The following is a 17012-nucleotide window of genomic DNA, read 5'->3' as shown; positions in this document are numbered from 1 at the left end:
CTGCTTCCAGGCATATGTGACTTAAATATATCCTACCTTATATTCTTTGGTAGTTTTGGAGAAATTACCATGGTATAGTCATCATTTGAGTTTAATTGGGTCTCATAACTTTTTATTTATTGATGGACTAGTAATTTTTATTGAAAAGCATAGTTTAGCCAGTCTGCCCAACTTGGTCTTCATTACCCCATTGTCAAGCATCAAAACATCAAATTTAAGTATGTGGATAAAAATTAACAAACGTGTGAAATTTGTGGGCTATTTTTAAAAGTTACAATATATAAATTGACTATCGCTAACATAGGTGATACTTCTTTTTTTTAATTATCGCTTTAGCATATGGCAAAGTTTGGTGTAGTGCACAGTATTTAGTTCTAGACTGACCTTATTCTAAATCAGAAAGTGATTAAAATATGCACAACCAAAGCCAGGTTTTTCTTTTCTTTTTCTTTCATTCAGCAACTATTTATTGAGCATCAGCTCTGTGCCAGGCACATTACTAGCTGCTACACACTGTCTAAACGTGACATATGGTTAAGTAACTTTACAATGATTATCAAATACTTTAATGTAGGTATTAAGTTGAGATAGCATTGAGTTAGGATGGTACATTCATGTTATTTTACTGTTGTGATAGAAGTTCTACTTGTACCATCTATAACTGGGTTGCTACAAAAAAGCATGATGAAATCAATAATGTTAACCCCAGTATAAAAACTGGGAGGAGAAGGGTAAGGTCTCTCCATTATAAAATAGATTGCATTATGTTAATTTTTATACATCCATATATTACAGATATCAACTAGCCCTCAAAGAAACATTTAAGTGCTAGAAATTTTATTAAGTTGACTTTTTACAACTTCGGAAAACTTTTGAGGGGAGTAGGTAAAATTATTTGTCAAACATTCACCACTTAGAACTTCAAATTAAATACACATTTTCAAAACAGCACCTTTTTTATTTGATAAGTGTTCATTACAAACTTTAGAATGCCAGTCACAGAGGGTTGTCTTTATGTGGCTTAGCAAACATCTATCTTACTTTGGAAAAGTGATTGTTAATGCAGACCAGGAAGTGAGAAAACACTGCCAGCAGTGATTGCTACTGGAGGTAGTTGTTACAACTACCATTTCCCCCGTGAGATTATGTGGAATTTCTTTTATCTTTGGAAAAAGTTGAGAAGATAGTAAAAGAATTAGGAATTTTAAATTACAGGGAAAAATATGTATGTGAAAAGCAATAAATATTTTGTTCACTTTGCTATCAAGATATTCACTATCAGATATTTATTATACAGCAGCAATTTATATTTTTAATCATTGCCCATTAATAGACACAGTAAAATATTTTTGAATCAGACATTTGGGGTTTGTATGTGCATTAAAATTGTCTTTTGTACTGTAAGTTACTGTTTAATTTGAATATTTTATCAGAACTGTCTCCCTGTGCCTTTATAATATAAAGTTGTTTCTACAACTTTTAATGATCTTAATAAAGAATACTTTAAGAATCACACTTTTCAGACTGTCTCTTAACTTCAAATATCTAAATTTTTTTGAATGGAAAGTGAGGTTGTGTAGATAAGTTATTTTTTTTTCCTCCTGCATGTATTTTGATACCATTTTCAGAAACTATCTGGTTGGTTGTGTGCTAGATTTAAAGTTTGTGTGTTTTCTTTTGTTTTTTTTTGGTAGGAAAGTTTTTTCTATAGTAGATAACTTTTACTGCTGATATGGGAGTTTTAAAAAAATTACAGAATTTTTCAAATGTATACAAGAGCATAGTATGATGAACAATAGTTAACTATGGTTATACTAACTTCAAAACTTAGCAACATGTGGCCTAACTTATTTCATTTATGTCCCAATCTACTTGACCCCAGGTTATTTTGAGCAAATCTGAGAGATGTTATTTGATTCAGAGATACATATTTCTCTTCCAACAAAATCACAGTACCATTTCACATCTAAAAATTAACAGTAATACCTCAGTATCACCAAAGCAGGAAAGCTTTCAAATACCATTGTCTTTTCTCAAAAGCTCAATGTCCAGCTGCAGGGGTTCTAAACTGCTGGCTATATACATGGAGTTAATTTGCTGATCAATAAGGATAATAACTAACATGGACCAAAACATTGTAAATATGTAAATTATGCGTTCAAAATGTTAATAGCAAACAGACAAACCGATTCAGTCACCTTTGGAAGGATATTAGGGAATTATTCTGGAAACTGGTAACTTGGAGACAAAGAAGCATTCATCCTGCCTTATTACCCCAGGGTAATCAAATAATTGCGTGGAAAAATTTATAAAATATGTAGAATTATTCCAGTTAATAAATGCAGAAGGAGTGTTAGAATATCACCTTTTCATAAATCCTAATGAAATGAGAGCTAGGCAGTAGTCATCAATCGCTACTGAAGCCATTAATTAAAAAGCTGATGAGGAACTTTGTATGGATAGATCAAGATGACGAGACCTGAACTCATTGGTCAATCTTAAATGATGTGCCTTATACTATGACTTGAAGAAAAGTATCCAGCACCACAAAAAAGGAAAAAAAATTTTTGATCAAGGCCCTAGATCTATTAATGGGAAATACATGACACAAGGAAACATGTGGGCATGCAGTCAACAAAATCAGGAACATGGGCAATTCTACAGGATAAATGACTTATTTTAACAAATTGCAAAGAAAAGAAGGGGGACCTTTCACATTAAAAGAATCTTAACACAAAGAGTAAATGCAAATGTCACCTTTGTGTCCTGATTTGAACAAACCAATTTTAAAACTGGAAACAGATTTGAACAACTAAATAAGGTCTTGGGTAACCTCATTCACTAATTTTGCACTTGCTTTAATATGTGGAAAAACCATAAAAGTACTTAATTCTATACTGGGTATAGTTCATTCTATACAAATTTAGCCTCATGTCTAAATTTTCAGTAAGAATATTTTAGTTCTTTTTCTTTTGAAAAGTTATTTGCCCACCGTCACAAAAAATAGGTAGTGGCCGACCTGGGCCTCAACAGTGGTTTTCTGATTGACTTTAACATTCTTTTTACTATACCATGTTGCAACTCTTGAGAACCAGAAGCATATAGTTGAAGGAAAGAATATATAACTGTAAAAAACATTCATATAAATTTTCTCAATTGTTATAAATTAGAGGACGGGAAGATTTGAGAGGTAGAGAAAACCTGAGTGAGATACAGACAAGGTAAAAAAGGAGAGGAAGTTAGGGTTAAGAGAGACCTGAGGAAAAAGGGGTTTGAAAACAAGAAAGAAAATCTCATAAAAGGGTAAGATCTTTTTCCCTTTGACCTTAACGCTTTATTTAGGCTTCTCTTAGATCTGTATAGAGTTAGATTACTATTCCCATCATGAGTTTACTAATATCTTGTTTCTAGGGGTCTACCAGTCTTTTAAATTTTGTTTACTTTCACCTTTTTTTAATCCCACAGAAATTGTTGAAACTGTAAGCCATGTCCTATACCCTAAGTTCTAAGAATATGGACTCGTAGGAAAGTCCGCCTTGTAAAGTGACATTAAAAACTAAGCTCAACGGTTAGTCAGGCATGGTGTTTTGTTAATTTTAGCTTTCCTTTTCTATGTACATCTCACATGGTTAGGTAATTAAATAGTCTTCGTATAGGCTATTTAGCTGAAGACAGGACTAACGAAAGCAACGGTCTTTCAGTATTTCATTTTAATTCTGAAATAGTCAATGGCCCTCCAATGTCATTAAGTAGTCTCCCTAATTTCTTTTCTTTTTGTATTTAAAGACATTGTTACTGATTTTAGTTTCCTGTACTATTTCTTTATCCACTTCTTTAGCTACCTAAATTATTTCATTATACTTGCATTATCCTAAGGACTTTTATGGAGGTTATCTTTCCATTTTTTTGAATAATCAGTAATATTTGGTTGGTGGGGAGGGAGTGATGAGGAAAACACACCCAGCCCAAATTATATATTTTCTGAAATTTGCTTTAAAAGGTGTGTTTTTAGCTGCCCTCAGCAACTCTAAAAATCAACCTTTTAGAGTTTATTTTAAATCAATGCCTGTATTTTTATAGTAATACCATGGGTTGAGTTTCTTTGATTTTATCACTTTTACTGGGACACTATATATATATATATATATATATATATATAATTTTTTTGTGGTCCTTTTATGTAATGATATTCAGACAATTTATTTTCAAATGTTTGGGAAAGGATAAGGTAAGAATTGAATTATAAGCAGATTTTGGTCTTAATGGAACTAGTTAATGATAATTGGTGCACTCTTAGATGAGATGAAGTTTTGAAGATCTATTATTCTTTTTAAAGGCACTTGCAGGGCACCTGGGTGACTCAGATGGTTGAGTGGCCAACTCTTGATTTCAGCTCAGGTTATGATCTCAGGGTCCTGGGATCCAACCCCGCATTGGGGTTTATGCTCAGCTGGAGTCTGCTTGTCCCTCTCCCTCCCCCTCTGCCCCTGCCCCCTCTCTCTCAAATAAGTAAAATCTTAAAGTCACTTGTGGGGCGCCTGGGTGGCTTAGTTGATTAAGCGTCTGACTCTTGATTTCAGCTCAGGTCATGATCTCAGGATCATGAGATCAAGCCTCGTGACAGGCTCCATGCTGCACGTGGAGCCTGCTTGATTCTCTCTCTCTCTCTCTCTCTCTCTCTCTCCCTCTCCCTCAGGGCTGGGTGGTTCAGTCAGTTCAGTCAGCTGGGATTCTGCTTCTTTGACCACGCCCCCACCCTACCCCTGCTCATGCTCTCTCTCTCTAAAAAAAAAAAAAAAGTCACTTGCTGTTGTTAAAGCCATAAATAGGAATCTCTAACACTCAAAAACACTCATCTCCCATGGAAAAATGTTTCTCTTAAGTCATTTGAGAAAAGGCAATTAAAAAGTGAGGAAAGATAGACATCTTTAAACCATCAAAAATATATACTTAGATGTTTCTGAGAGGGAAAGTCTGAATCTCTTTTACCAGTAACCAGTTTTTACCCTAGACAAATTATTTAACATCTATGAGATAGTGTTCACATTAAAGAAACTCATAATTTCTTCTTTGACTCTATTACAAGTTTACTGGACAAATAGGGTTATGTATAGGAAAATACTTTATAGCTGCAAAGTACTGTGCAAGTGTATTGTGATAAACACTGATGGTTTGCCCAGAGAGAGAAGGAACTTCGTTCAAGAATTAAGTAATTGGCTTCTTGCTGTCAGTGCATGACCACCATGACTTTTACCTCCTTATAACTAGGATTAAACAGTTTTAGCAGGAGGAGAGGCTGCAGATATTTTTGGAAAACTTTTTGTGTTTAGGTGAAATTGCCAAAGATGTGATTCAGCATGATAACTGTAAGGGGTTCCAGTTTCTTGTGCTTCATAGGATAATAATTTATAATCAGCAGGCAAAAAATCCCCAAACTTTTGGGGAGGGGGACTGTTAATTCTCATTCTTGAAGCTTAATTTTGTCATCTTCTTTGAAATATCAAAAGTAAGGAAAAATGTCAGTTACCGTGATACTTTAGGTATGGCTACTTGTTTTCAGCTCATGGTTTTCATTTAAATTTTTCTTTAGTTTATCTGATCAAAATTAAATGGAGCCAGTTTCTATAACTTAAGTGTTACCGAGAATTCTCAAAAAAGGAAACACAGTAGGGAGAGACATGGCAAAATATGCAAGCTTACTAATAATAATAAACCACTTCATCTCAACCCTCCTCATTGGAAGTTGACAGTCCCAGTAAAAATGATAGCGTCAGATAAGGTTTTCCTCTTGGCTTGGCAGAACATGAGTCTTAGGCAAGGATTTAGTGGAGAGACGGGATGCTGGGCGGCAAAGAGAAATTCCTGGAGAGATCCATTTTCTTTGCCCCCCTGCCTTTTGTGACATCTATAATTAACCAAACCATCCAAAAGGAGTACATGATTATATGCACATTAAAATCAGCCCCCTTTCCCTACCCCAAGCCCTTCTTTCCCTAAAATACATAACTGCTGTTAATGCAGTTTGTGTTGGATTGCATTTAGGTAAGCACACATACAGATTATTTATATAATAGAGATCATGCTTACTATAAAATAGGGAGTATGTGAGTCTTCAGCTGTTTTTGTTTTTGTTTTGTTTTTCATGATTGGCCTCACAGCCTATCAGTCTAAATGAATCTATTTCATTCTTATAAATTGAGACAGCAAAGATTTTCTTTAAAGATCAGATAATAAATATTTCAGATTTAGCAGGCTATGTAGTCTTTGTTGCAATTAGTAAATTCTGCCATTGTATAGCACAAAAGCAGCCATAGACAACACATAAATTCATAAGCATGGTTGTGTTTCAGTAAAGCTTTATTTGCAAAAACAGGCCAAGTTTGGCCCATGGGTTGCAGTTGGCCAAACTGTTCTGAATTATGACATAGTATTTCTGCATTAAAATCGTCATACTTTGTTTTAACTATTTCTCTAGTTAATTATGTCCAGTGGTTCACTATTAAACACTACTGTAATGAATATCCTATACAAATAATCCTGTACATGTATGAGTACTTCTGTAGGAAGTGAAATTGACAGGTCAAAGATGTGTATATTTAAATGTAAATATAGCTTCTAAATTCTCCAAAGGCCTTTACCAGCAAATACTCCCCCAAATTACATGAAAATGGACTTCTTAACACCTGCCAACACTATTATTTTTTTTTTAATTTTTACCAATAATGGGCGCTTGGGTGGCTCAGTTGGGTAAGTGACTGCCTTCAGCTCAGATCATGATCCTGGGGTCCTGGGATCGAGTTCTGAGTCGGGCTCCCTGCTCTGCAGGAAGCCTGCTTCTCCCTCTCCCACTCCCCCTGCTTGTGTTCCCTCTCTCGCTGTCTCTCTCTCTCTCTGTCAAATAAATAAAAATCTTTAAAAAAATAAAAATAATGAAAATAAAATTTTTACCAATATTATGTGCAAAAATATTATTTCCTCTTTTTATTTACAATTGCTTAATAATTCGCTGGTTAAGGCTTGAGAGAACTAATAACACCCTTTTACCTTCCTGCCTGACTTAGAATAAATTAAGGGACAGATGCAGGAATCAAAATAGAGAATATCACCTATGCTATTGATAAAGCTGTTGGACAGCTTGGCCTGTATCTGTGATAACAATAGTTTTCCGAATACTACATCCTAAAACTAATCTTCCCCACTTTTATCACAGGTAATGTTGGAAAATAACAGACCTGCCATTAGCAGTCTCTCCTTGGAAAACATACATGAAGAAACAGAATTTGTGATTCATAAGGCAATCATATCCCAAAAGGAAAGAGAGAAAGTGGCTGAACTGCACACGGCCAGTTCCCTTTCCCAAACTTCCCAGTTAGATGGGTCACTGGGGAAGGGAGGAAGACAGATCAGGAGTGCCACTCTTAGGCGGTCCTTCCACCAAGAAACATGAGTAGGAAAGTCAGTGTCTTCCCCCAACACTCCAGCTCCAGTCTTACTGAGGCTGACCATCTCTCCAATAAATTAGATGGTCATTCAGTTTTTTGTAAACTGCTTATTCTTATCCCCTGCCCATTTTTAAAAGCTGATTTGTTCACATTTTTCTACAGCTTTCTAAGAGTGCTTCCCTCTTATTAAAGATATTAGTCTTTGGTTATTTCCTGAAATTCCTGTATTTATTAAAATCTAAGATGCCATTGCTTATAAGACACCATTATTTTATTATTCCTATTATTATATTATTCCTAAGGCGAGGGAGGTTAAAAAAAAACAGTGTTAAGTAACTTAGAATTTATATTAATTGAAATAGCTTGCTTAGACTTTTTTTGGTATGCATACTAAAAGGGAAAATAGAAGCAAAATAGATTGGCTAAGGTATTCACAAAACATTTTCTATTCAGAGTTCACCCACTCTCTTAAGTCAGTTTTTCTGTTCAGAGCCCTTGCTGTTCATGGTTTTCCACACTGTATATCATCCTCTGTGTCATCAAATATGTTGGTGCAGCCATGTTCCTCAGAGCCATATTTCTTCATTACTGTCTTTAGAATTTTTTTTCAAGCCATACCATCAATTCTGTAAGTTTCAATGCTGGCACTTTCTTGAGCTTATCAGTAGATGTAATAAGGTTTCAGATAAAAACAAGACAGAACAAAAAAACACAACTCATGTTTTCCTCCTGAAATGGTTCTTGAATAGGGTGTTGGGTGAAGTGTTAAGGGGTTGCACCTTTCAATAACAATGTAAATGACAACCAGTTTGGAGCACGTGCAGGCAATGGCTCTACTTCACAACTACCCCCTGGCAGGCAGCAAATGTAAGACACCACTCGTTGCACAACAATGTGGATTGGCGGTATGTTAAAATTCGAAGAAATGTTTGTTATAATTGGTGATTTAGAGTGCTTTTTTCCTGAGTTATTTTTCTTCCTTTTCATGTTTTGTGGTAAAATATATACAACAAAATTTGTCATTTCACTCTTTTTTTTTTTTAGGACTGTATTTATTTATTTGAGAGAAAGCAAGGGAGCGAGCACTGCGAGGGTGGAGGAGGGGCAGAGGAAGTAGGAGTAGACTCCTGCTGAGCAGGAAGCCAGATGCTGGGCTGCATCCCAGGAACCCCCCCACCCCCACCCCAATCATGACCTGAGCTGATGCTTTACCCAGCCTACCTCATTTCACTATTTTTAAGTGTACAATTCAGTGGTATTAATTACATTCATAGTGTTGTGCAAATATCACCACCATCATTTCCAAAATGTTTCATTACCCCAAGCAAAACTGTACCCATTTCCTCTTTTCCCAGGCCCTGGTATTTTCTAATCTATAAAAAGCATCTTTGAATTTCTCATTTGATTCTAATTTCTTCTTGTGATGCATGCTTAAGTACAGACTTTTCAGTTTTGATTTTGAGAAAATGATTTGTTCACCCTTAACTGAATTCATAAAACTAAATTCTAAATTTTAAGTATGCTGTTACCATCTCTAACATCTCTAGAGGAATCTTGGCAATCATGGGGAAAAATGTTAAGTTCTCTAGATCTTTAGCAATACTTTTGTTATTCTGACATGCTGTCCAGGATGTCAAAATCATATCTAGGCTATTTGGTCCTTAAAGAAACATTTATTTATGTCATAACTTTGCATGAAGAAACCTTTTAAGAAAACAGTTCAATAGTTTGGATCACACTTGAAATTCCCAGCAATTCTTTCTCCATAAGAGTTTTTACTAAACTAGCATTCAACTTTTTTAACAAGAAACATTTACTTACTGCTTTTTTTTGTGCATTCTATAGGGATGAAAAGAGTGATTTTTTTTTTTAACCATGAATTCAAGCCATGAGTTTTTTATTTATCCTTCATGTATGGTTTTAATAAAAAATTCTAAATCTGAGTATTGACAACTGTAAAAAGTACTGTTCATATTTGTTTTGTTTTTTCCTTTTAAGATATTCTTAAGTCACATGTTAGGAAATGACCCATCAGATGAGATTAGCTTTTGAGTTTACATGCCACCTCAGGTTATATTTAGTGCTATTGGCAAAAAATTTTATGGGTCTTCAGATCTTTCAACTTTGTTCAAGTTTTTGGCAAGATTTTTCAGTGTGTGTGATATCTGTTTCCTTTTGGCAAGTTTCTGACAACTTGATGCTTTAAAAAATATATGTCTGTGATGTGATCTTCAATACTTGCCTTACACCATTTTATTTTTTGACACTAAAAAGTTAGTTTGTAACAGGCCTTGAGCCGAACAAAATATACGCTCATACGTGTTGCCACACTTTGAGAGGTTGTCCTTTCTTTGGAGGGCATTTCTATTTGTGGATGAATGTACCCAGAGTTACATAAATGAGATATTAGATAAAGAAGAAGAGTTGTGGCCACAGGAACTTATCCTTCATCTATTCACCTCCTGTCTCCAACAAGACCAAGAAGAAATTCTCTAACAGTTTTTAAACTGTTTCCAAATCAGAGACAATTGAAAAATCATTCTTAAAGGAGGGAAAAGCCAAATCTGGAAAAGTAAGACACATTCATTAATTTTTTTTCTATTTTCATCTGAAGTCTTTAGGAAAGCAACTTCATTTTTATTACTTTAAAGAGAGTTAAAATTATATCACTTTGGGCTATCTTATCACAGTTAATCATTCATCCATTAGTTTACTCTAAGTTAAAAGTTTGGGGAAATTCTGCATTTCCCCCTTATTCCTCTGAGCAGCTGCCTTGTAAATAAATGGGCATGCCTGGTCAGTAGAGGGGTTGGCTGAAGGAAAGAGAGCATTTAGGACATTTCTTTGATCTCTACTCAGAAACAAAAAATTCCAGTTGTGTGCTTTACTCAGCAAGATGCAAGGAGGTGGTCCTTGACAAGTCTCCAATGTGATTTCCATATGGACTCTAAGGTCTTAAAAGAACTCTTTCTAATCTTCTGCTTATAATGTTTCAGATTTAAATTCTGTCTGCACCCACCTTTTAGCTCCTTTGCTGCCACTCTAGAGCTGAGTCACCATGAATAATCTCTCTTTGTCTTTGAGGCTGGGTCAAGCCTAGAGAATAACATGAGAAAATGCCTCATCCTTACAGTTGAATTTGCTCTGTGGGTTTCAGAATCGATGTTCTTTGCTGAGAGCTACTACAATGTCTACCTAAATGTCTTCATCTTAGACAATCGTGCAACAAGATCAGGATGGCTGCAACCTCAAGGCAGAGGCTGTGTTTACTTCTGTTAAACATGATTTGCCAGAGAAGATTTAAATGCTGCTGTTTTACTATGATAAAACTAGTGGTGCCTATGGATAGATTTAAAGATATACATTCTCAGAATACATTTAAGCATTTTAAGGATATTTTATCCCATTCTTTAAAAAGGTCCAGTTCATTAAATAATTCAGAGTATTAAATTTTAAGATCGAGGGAATTCACTAAGTTTTAAAGAAAGGAGATATGATTTAGATGCCAGGATACTCATGATTGAGGCATCTCTTTACCACTAGTGGGCTGAATAATCATGGGAAAATCACTTTGTTTATTTGGTTTTCAACTTTCTCTTCTTAAAAGGAAGTAGGATGAAATAATTCCTAAGGACATTTTCAGCTGCAGCTTCCTGTAGTTTCAAGTTGATATATATTTATTGTGGTCTTTAGAATACACTTAAACACCATATTTTAAGAAGTCTCAAAAATTGATGTTCTAACACAATAACTATGTTCTAAAATAATAAATACTATGCCATTAGATAAATCATAATGAACAAGTTACTGAAAAGTTGTTAAATATTATTCTTTCAATAAATATCTAAGCCTTTAAGGAACTGGAAGTCTGTCATCATGATGGGAGGTGACCATTTATAACTATAGTGTGAAGCAAGATGACTTGATTAAAAGCTTACTGGAGGATTAGATATGTTCTGGAAGCTGTGGTGGGTCATAGCACACTTTGTGTGAGAAACATGCTGATGCAGACAGTAATACCAAGAGATAAAGTTCTTCTTAGACCCATTTTTCCATACTTTTCTGCAAGGGATTTTAGTACCTAAATGAAACATATTTGCTTTCATACACATTTGTGTATGTGTGTGGTGTTGAGGGGAGTTGATGGAGATGAATGTGGAGGATGACCATGTTTTTAGGTAAGTGCTATTCTCTAGAATTTGGTAAATCCTTTTTATTTATAGGAACTATTTTTAAAGCATTATAAAATTGTGTTTCCTTTGCACATTATTCTGTCTCTAAGTAGTTATGCATTCTATTAGATCCTAAACACACTAAGATTCTCATCAAATTTCTCTCAAATATTTGTAAAATAAAATTATTCTCACATTTGAAACAGAACATGAATGTTTTCCTGTGGAAAAGATTCACTGAATATGACTATGCCCCTTCCTTGGTTTATTTTTCTCCATGGCACTTTTTATCCTCTATGTACTATGTATTTTAGTTGTTCATTTTTTTATTGCCACTTGCAAAATGGTCGCCAGGAACTCAGCTCAGTGTGTCAGGGGGGCATTTTTGAAAGAGAATAAGGTAAATGACTAATGAGCTGGTCTAATATTTTGAAAATAGGCAATCCCATTATATATATATATATATATATATTATCCTATTACATACCCATTGTGAACTTCAAACACCAAAATATGAACATATCACATCTTTACTGTCTTTCTTTATACACTTGAAATTGGAGTTTCCATGAGATATCACTTGTTTAAATGAGATTTATTTTTTGAATTAAGAATATGGTATTGGCATAATTAAGTCAAATGTAGATGGATTGCTGAAATCATCTTAGAAATGGTAAGAAATGGTTAGAAAAGGATCATTCATTCATATTAAGATGGAAACTGACTTAAAAGTCTGAATCTTTTCAACAATTGTTTGTTTTCAATAACTTTTTCTTCTATTGAAATTGTTCCTTATAAGCAGGAATGATAATGGCTACCATAAAAAGAGAATTTGTGTCCTCAGGAGACCTTGTCCTTACCAGGAACAGATTCTAACTTATTTTTTTGTGAAATCGTTTCTAGTGCCTCTTTTCCTGCAAAGTTTTAGCATCAACTCCTGATTTTGCTTTCATATGTATTTGTACATGAGATCAAAAATGATACAGTCTATAATACCTACCAAAAACACTGAACTAAAATAACAAGTGGGAAGGAAAATGTGACATTTTTTACACATTATTACTGATCAAAGAATAGAGTATGGGTATTTTGCTCCAATAGAACTCAGAAACTTTCAATGATATGAAGGCAATATTATAAGAAGGCTTGTTAAAATATTTATAGGGGGAAAATAAGATTCTACTAATCAAAGTGAACATTAAGAAAAACATGCAAACATGACAGGACCAGGAAAATGAACACATTATATTATTATCAAAGGGCACAGCCATGAGATGAAAAATATGTTATAAATAGCAGCTGGGCAATTTGAAGGCTAGATACTTTCAGTATTATATTTGGAAAAGAGCACAAACCACCAGCCTTTAAAAAATAGCAGACTGTCTAGTGAAACTTCTCTACCATTAGGAAGAAAGTACATGGGAAAGCTGACCAAATGTGGTCACTCATCATTATATTAAATCACTGAGGGGGCGCCTGGGTGGCTCAGTCGGTTAAGCAGCTGCCTTCGGCTCAGGTCATGATCCCAGAGTCCTGGGATCGAGCCCCACGTCGGGCTCCCTGCTCAGTGGAGAGCCTGCTTCTCCCTCTCCCTCTGCCTGCATCTCTGCTTACTTGTGCTCTCTCTCTCTGTCAAATAAATAAATAAAATCTTAAAAAAAAAAAAATCACTGAGTACATAGCTCAGAACAGAATTAAAGAGAAATACTTACATGGTAGAGGGAGAAGTGGAGAGAGTACTATGGTTAATATTCTTTGATTTTAAGTAACAGAGAGTAACTCAAGCTAGCATATGTGAAATATATATTATATTATATATTATATTAATATATATAAGTGTCGCATACTCCAACTACATGAATGTGGCCAGGCTTTAGGAAGGGAGTAAATCCAGGGACTGGAAAACATCAGTTTCTCCCCATTTCTCTCTACTTCTTTCTGTAAGTGTGCTTTGAGCACAGGTCTAACTCCTGGCTGGGAAGACACACAAAGATCATTTCTACATAGACTTGAAAGATAAAGTTAATGTGGTGGATGGAGTGTTGGTTGTTAGCAGAAGGTTGGACCTGGGATCTGACTCTTCTGATAGAAATGGGAATCCTTAGGGCTTTCACTCAACATGGGAGGAGTTTGGGGGTAGAACAGGTGTGTCATAGTAGCGCAGGGCAGAAAGTCAGTGTTCATAAGACCTAATGTCCAGGAGATAAAGGCTCCAGAAAAGGACTAGCAGCTTTGCTCAGGTCTTATAAGGCCTTACCTTGCCCTTCCTACCATTTTAATTGGGAGAATGCTTTTATCTGGGATCCTTGTGTGGCTTGCATTCCATCTTAGCCCAAATGTCACCACCCAGAGAGGTCTACCCTAACCACTCTATTTAAAGAAACCTCCACACCACATTCAAAGTACTCTTACAATTACCTTGTTTTATCTCCTTTAAAGAGCTTATTTTTATGAGATTATCTTATTTCTATACTAATCTATTGTCTGTTCTCACCTTCTGCTTTTTGTGACATCATAGGCCTTTTCTGACTTGTTCTCCTTTGTGTCTCTATCATCTAGCACAATGCCAAGCACGTAACAGGTGCACAATAAACATCTGTTGGATAAATGACTGGGAGCATAGATTGCTACTATAGAATTGGAGCTAAGAACAGTATGTGGCACTAGGAGCTAGGATATTATATAGTACTTTGATGTTCCGGAGCAGAAGGAAGGTCTTTTTAGTCCTATCAGAGGCAGGATCTGCCTTCCCATGTTATTGGGGGCCTTAAAGTACTTATTATACCTATGCTTCAGGGTAAGGTTGGAAAATCAAGACTTACCAGCTGGCTTGAGATCCAACCTTAGTACGAGACAGGGGATTATGTGTTCAAAGTGTAAAGTGGTCTGGGGCCCATCAGACGCCTCTACGCTCTGTGAGGAAGTGTTCAACCATCACTTACAGGTTATTGTTTCATGGCTATTGCCAATCACCCTGATTCAACTGAAGACAAATAGAATTTTTGAGAAGGGAAGAAGTGACTGTAGCTATTTACCAGACTGGGTTTCTAATAGAGATTTTTATTTTTTGGTTAATGAAGCAAGAATTTATTTTAAATCATCTCTATGCATTTGGAAGACTTGAATTCGATTTTATGAAAAGGTAGGATATCTGCAGTTAAGCCTGAATATTAGTGTTAGGACCTCATGGTTTTCTCATAAAGTTTATCAAGGTCTTTGGTTCTTTATAGGAATCAAACAAGGTAATATAAGTATATGGTTTTCTTTCTTTTCTCTTCCTTTTTGGCTGTCTTTCTGAGGAATGAATTTCATGAGGATATAAGACATATGTCCACTTAAACAGGATGAGTTTCTCTGAAAAAGAAGTTGGGGTAATGTTTGGAAGAAGGCAAAGAAGTTGGTCAGTCACAAGCATTAACTTTTTCACTAGAACTTCAATTCAAATGGCATATTTTGATAACATTGCATTAAAAATGTGTTGAAAGTTGGCCTTTATTATACCCTGAAAATCATTTTTTTTCCTGCAATGGTCATTTCTCTCTTTTTTTTTAATACTTTATTTATTTATTTATTTATTTATTTATTTATTTATTTATTTATTTATTTTAGAGAGGGAGAGAGCATGCAAGCAGGGGAGGAGCAGAGGAGAAGGGAGAGGGAGGGAGAAAGAATCTCAAACAGACTCTGCACAGAGCATGGAGTTGGACAAGGGGGCTCAATCTCAGGATCCTGAGATCATGACCTGAGCAGAAACCAAGAATTAAACGCTTAACTGACTGAGCCACCCAGGCACCCCAGCAATAGTCACATCCTTAATTGTTTTGCTCTAAGAACAAATTTGCTTTTGAACAGCCTGGAAACATTGCACTCTAAATGGCGAGTTTCAGCAATCTCAGACCCAAACAAATGAGTCTAACTTTAGTAACTTGTGGTTTTCACCACAGTTTCTTCTCCCTGTATTATGAGTCTACTATTTATACTCTATTCTGGGGGAAATTAAAATTAAATAATGCAATTAAGAGTTGCTTATTCTATTATCATAGAATCCAAGCCAGCATGGGGATGGGGCCTTGCTTTTTTCTGTGGTGTTTGGCCAGAGTATTTGGTATTGTCTAAGTGTCTACCTTGTTCCTTTCCTGGGCCTTTGGGTAGAGGGAGCAGGCTTTTTATTGTCTGCATCCATTGGCATTTCTGGATCACTTGCTTCTTCAGCTCCAAGTCTGGGCTATATGAGGCAAAAAGAAAATCCATAGAACCCACCACTTTGTCATTCCTCCGGTCCCAAGTTCACCAGCCAGTCTGCCTTTTTCTCTCATCCCTCGGAGTCTTCTTATGTTTGTTTTGTATACAATGTTCAGAGTCTTTAGTTGTACTTCAAGGGAGAAATAGCGAAAAGTACATTAGCTCTATTTTCTTAGTAGCAAAAGTCTGGACAACTGATAGTTGACAGATTGCAAAGGTGATCCCGTGGAGAAAGAAGAGTCTTTTCAACAAATGTTACTGGAACAGTTAGAAATCACATGCAAAAAAACGGACTTGATTCATAACCATGCAATATAATAAAATTAACTTGAAATGGAGTTTTAAGTGTAAACCTTAAAACTATAAAACTTCTAGAGGAATGCTTAGGAAAAAATCTTTGTGGTTTTAGGTTAAGGAAAGAGCTCATAGATACAATAGTCCCCCCTTATCTGTGGTTTTGTTTCCGAGGTTTCAGTTACTCACTGTCAACCATGGTCCAGAAGCAGATGTTCCTCCTTCTGATACATCATCAGAAGGTCAATAGTAGCCTAGCCCTAGGTCACAATACGTACATCATTCACCTCACTTTATCTCATCATTTCGGCATTTTATCATCTCACATCATAATGAGAAGAAGGGCAAATACAGCACGATAAGTTATTTTGAGAGAGAGACTGCATTCACATAACTTTTGTTACAGTATATTGTTATAATTGTTCTTCTTTATTATTGTTGTTGTTAATCTATTACTGTGCCTAATTTAAATATTAAACTTTATCATAAGTTTATACGCATAGGAAAAAACATGGTATAGATAGGGTTTGATACTATCCCGGTTTCAGGGATCCACTGGGGGTCTTGGCACGTATCCACTGCAGATAAAGGAAGACTACTGTACATCCCCAAAAGTGCAATCCATAAAAGAGCAGACTGATAAATTGCACTTCACCGAATGCAAACCTTTTTACTCTTCAGAAGTCACTGTCAAGAAAGTGAGAAGACAAGCCATAGGCTTGGGGAAAATATTTGCACAGCACACATCTGATAAAGGACTTACATCCAGAATATATAAATGTTCTCAATACTTCCTAAGAAAACAAGCAACTCAATTTAAAAATGGGCAAAGGAGTTGAAAATACAATTCACCAAGTAATAA

The sequence above is a fragment of the Phoca vitulina genome, unplaced genomic scaffold (assembly GCF_004348235.1).
Source record: "Phoca vitulina isolate PV1807 unplaced genomic scaffold, GSC_HSeal_1.0 scaffold10, whole genome shotgun sequence".
NCBI lineage: Eukaryota > Metazoa > Chordata > Mammalia > Carnivora > Phocidae > Phoca > Phoca vitulina.
Note: the sequence above shows the minus strand (reverse complement) of the source record.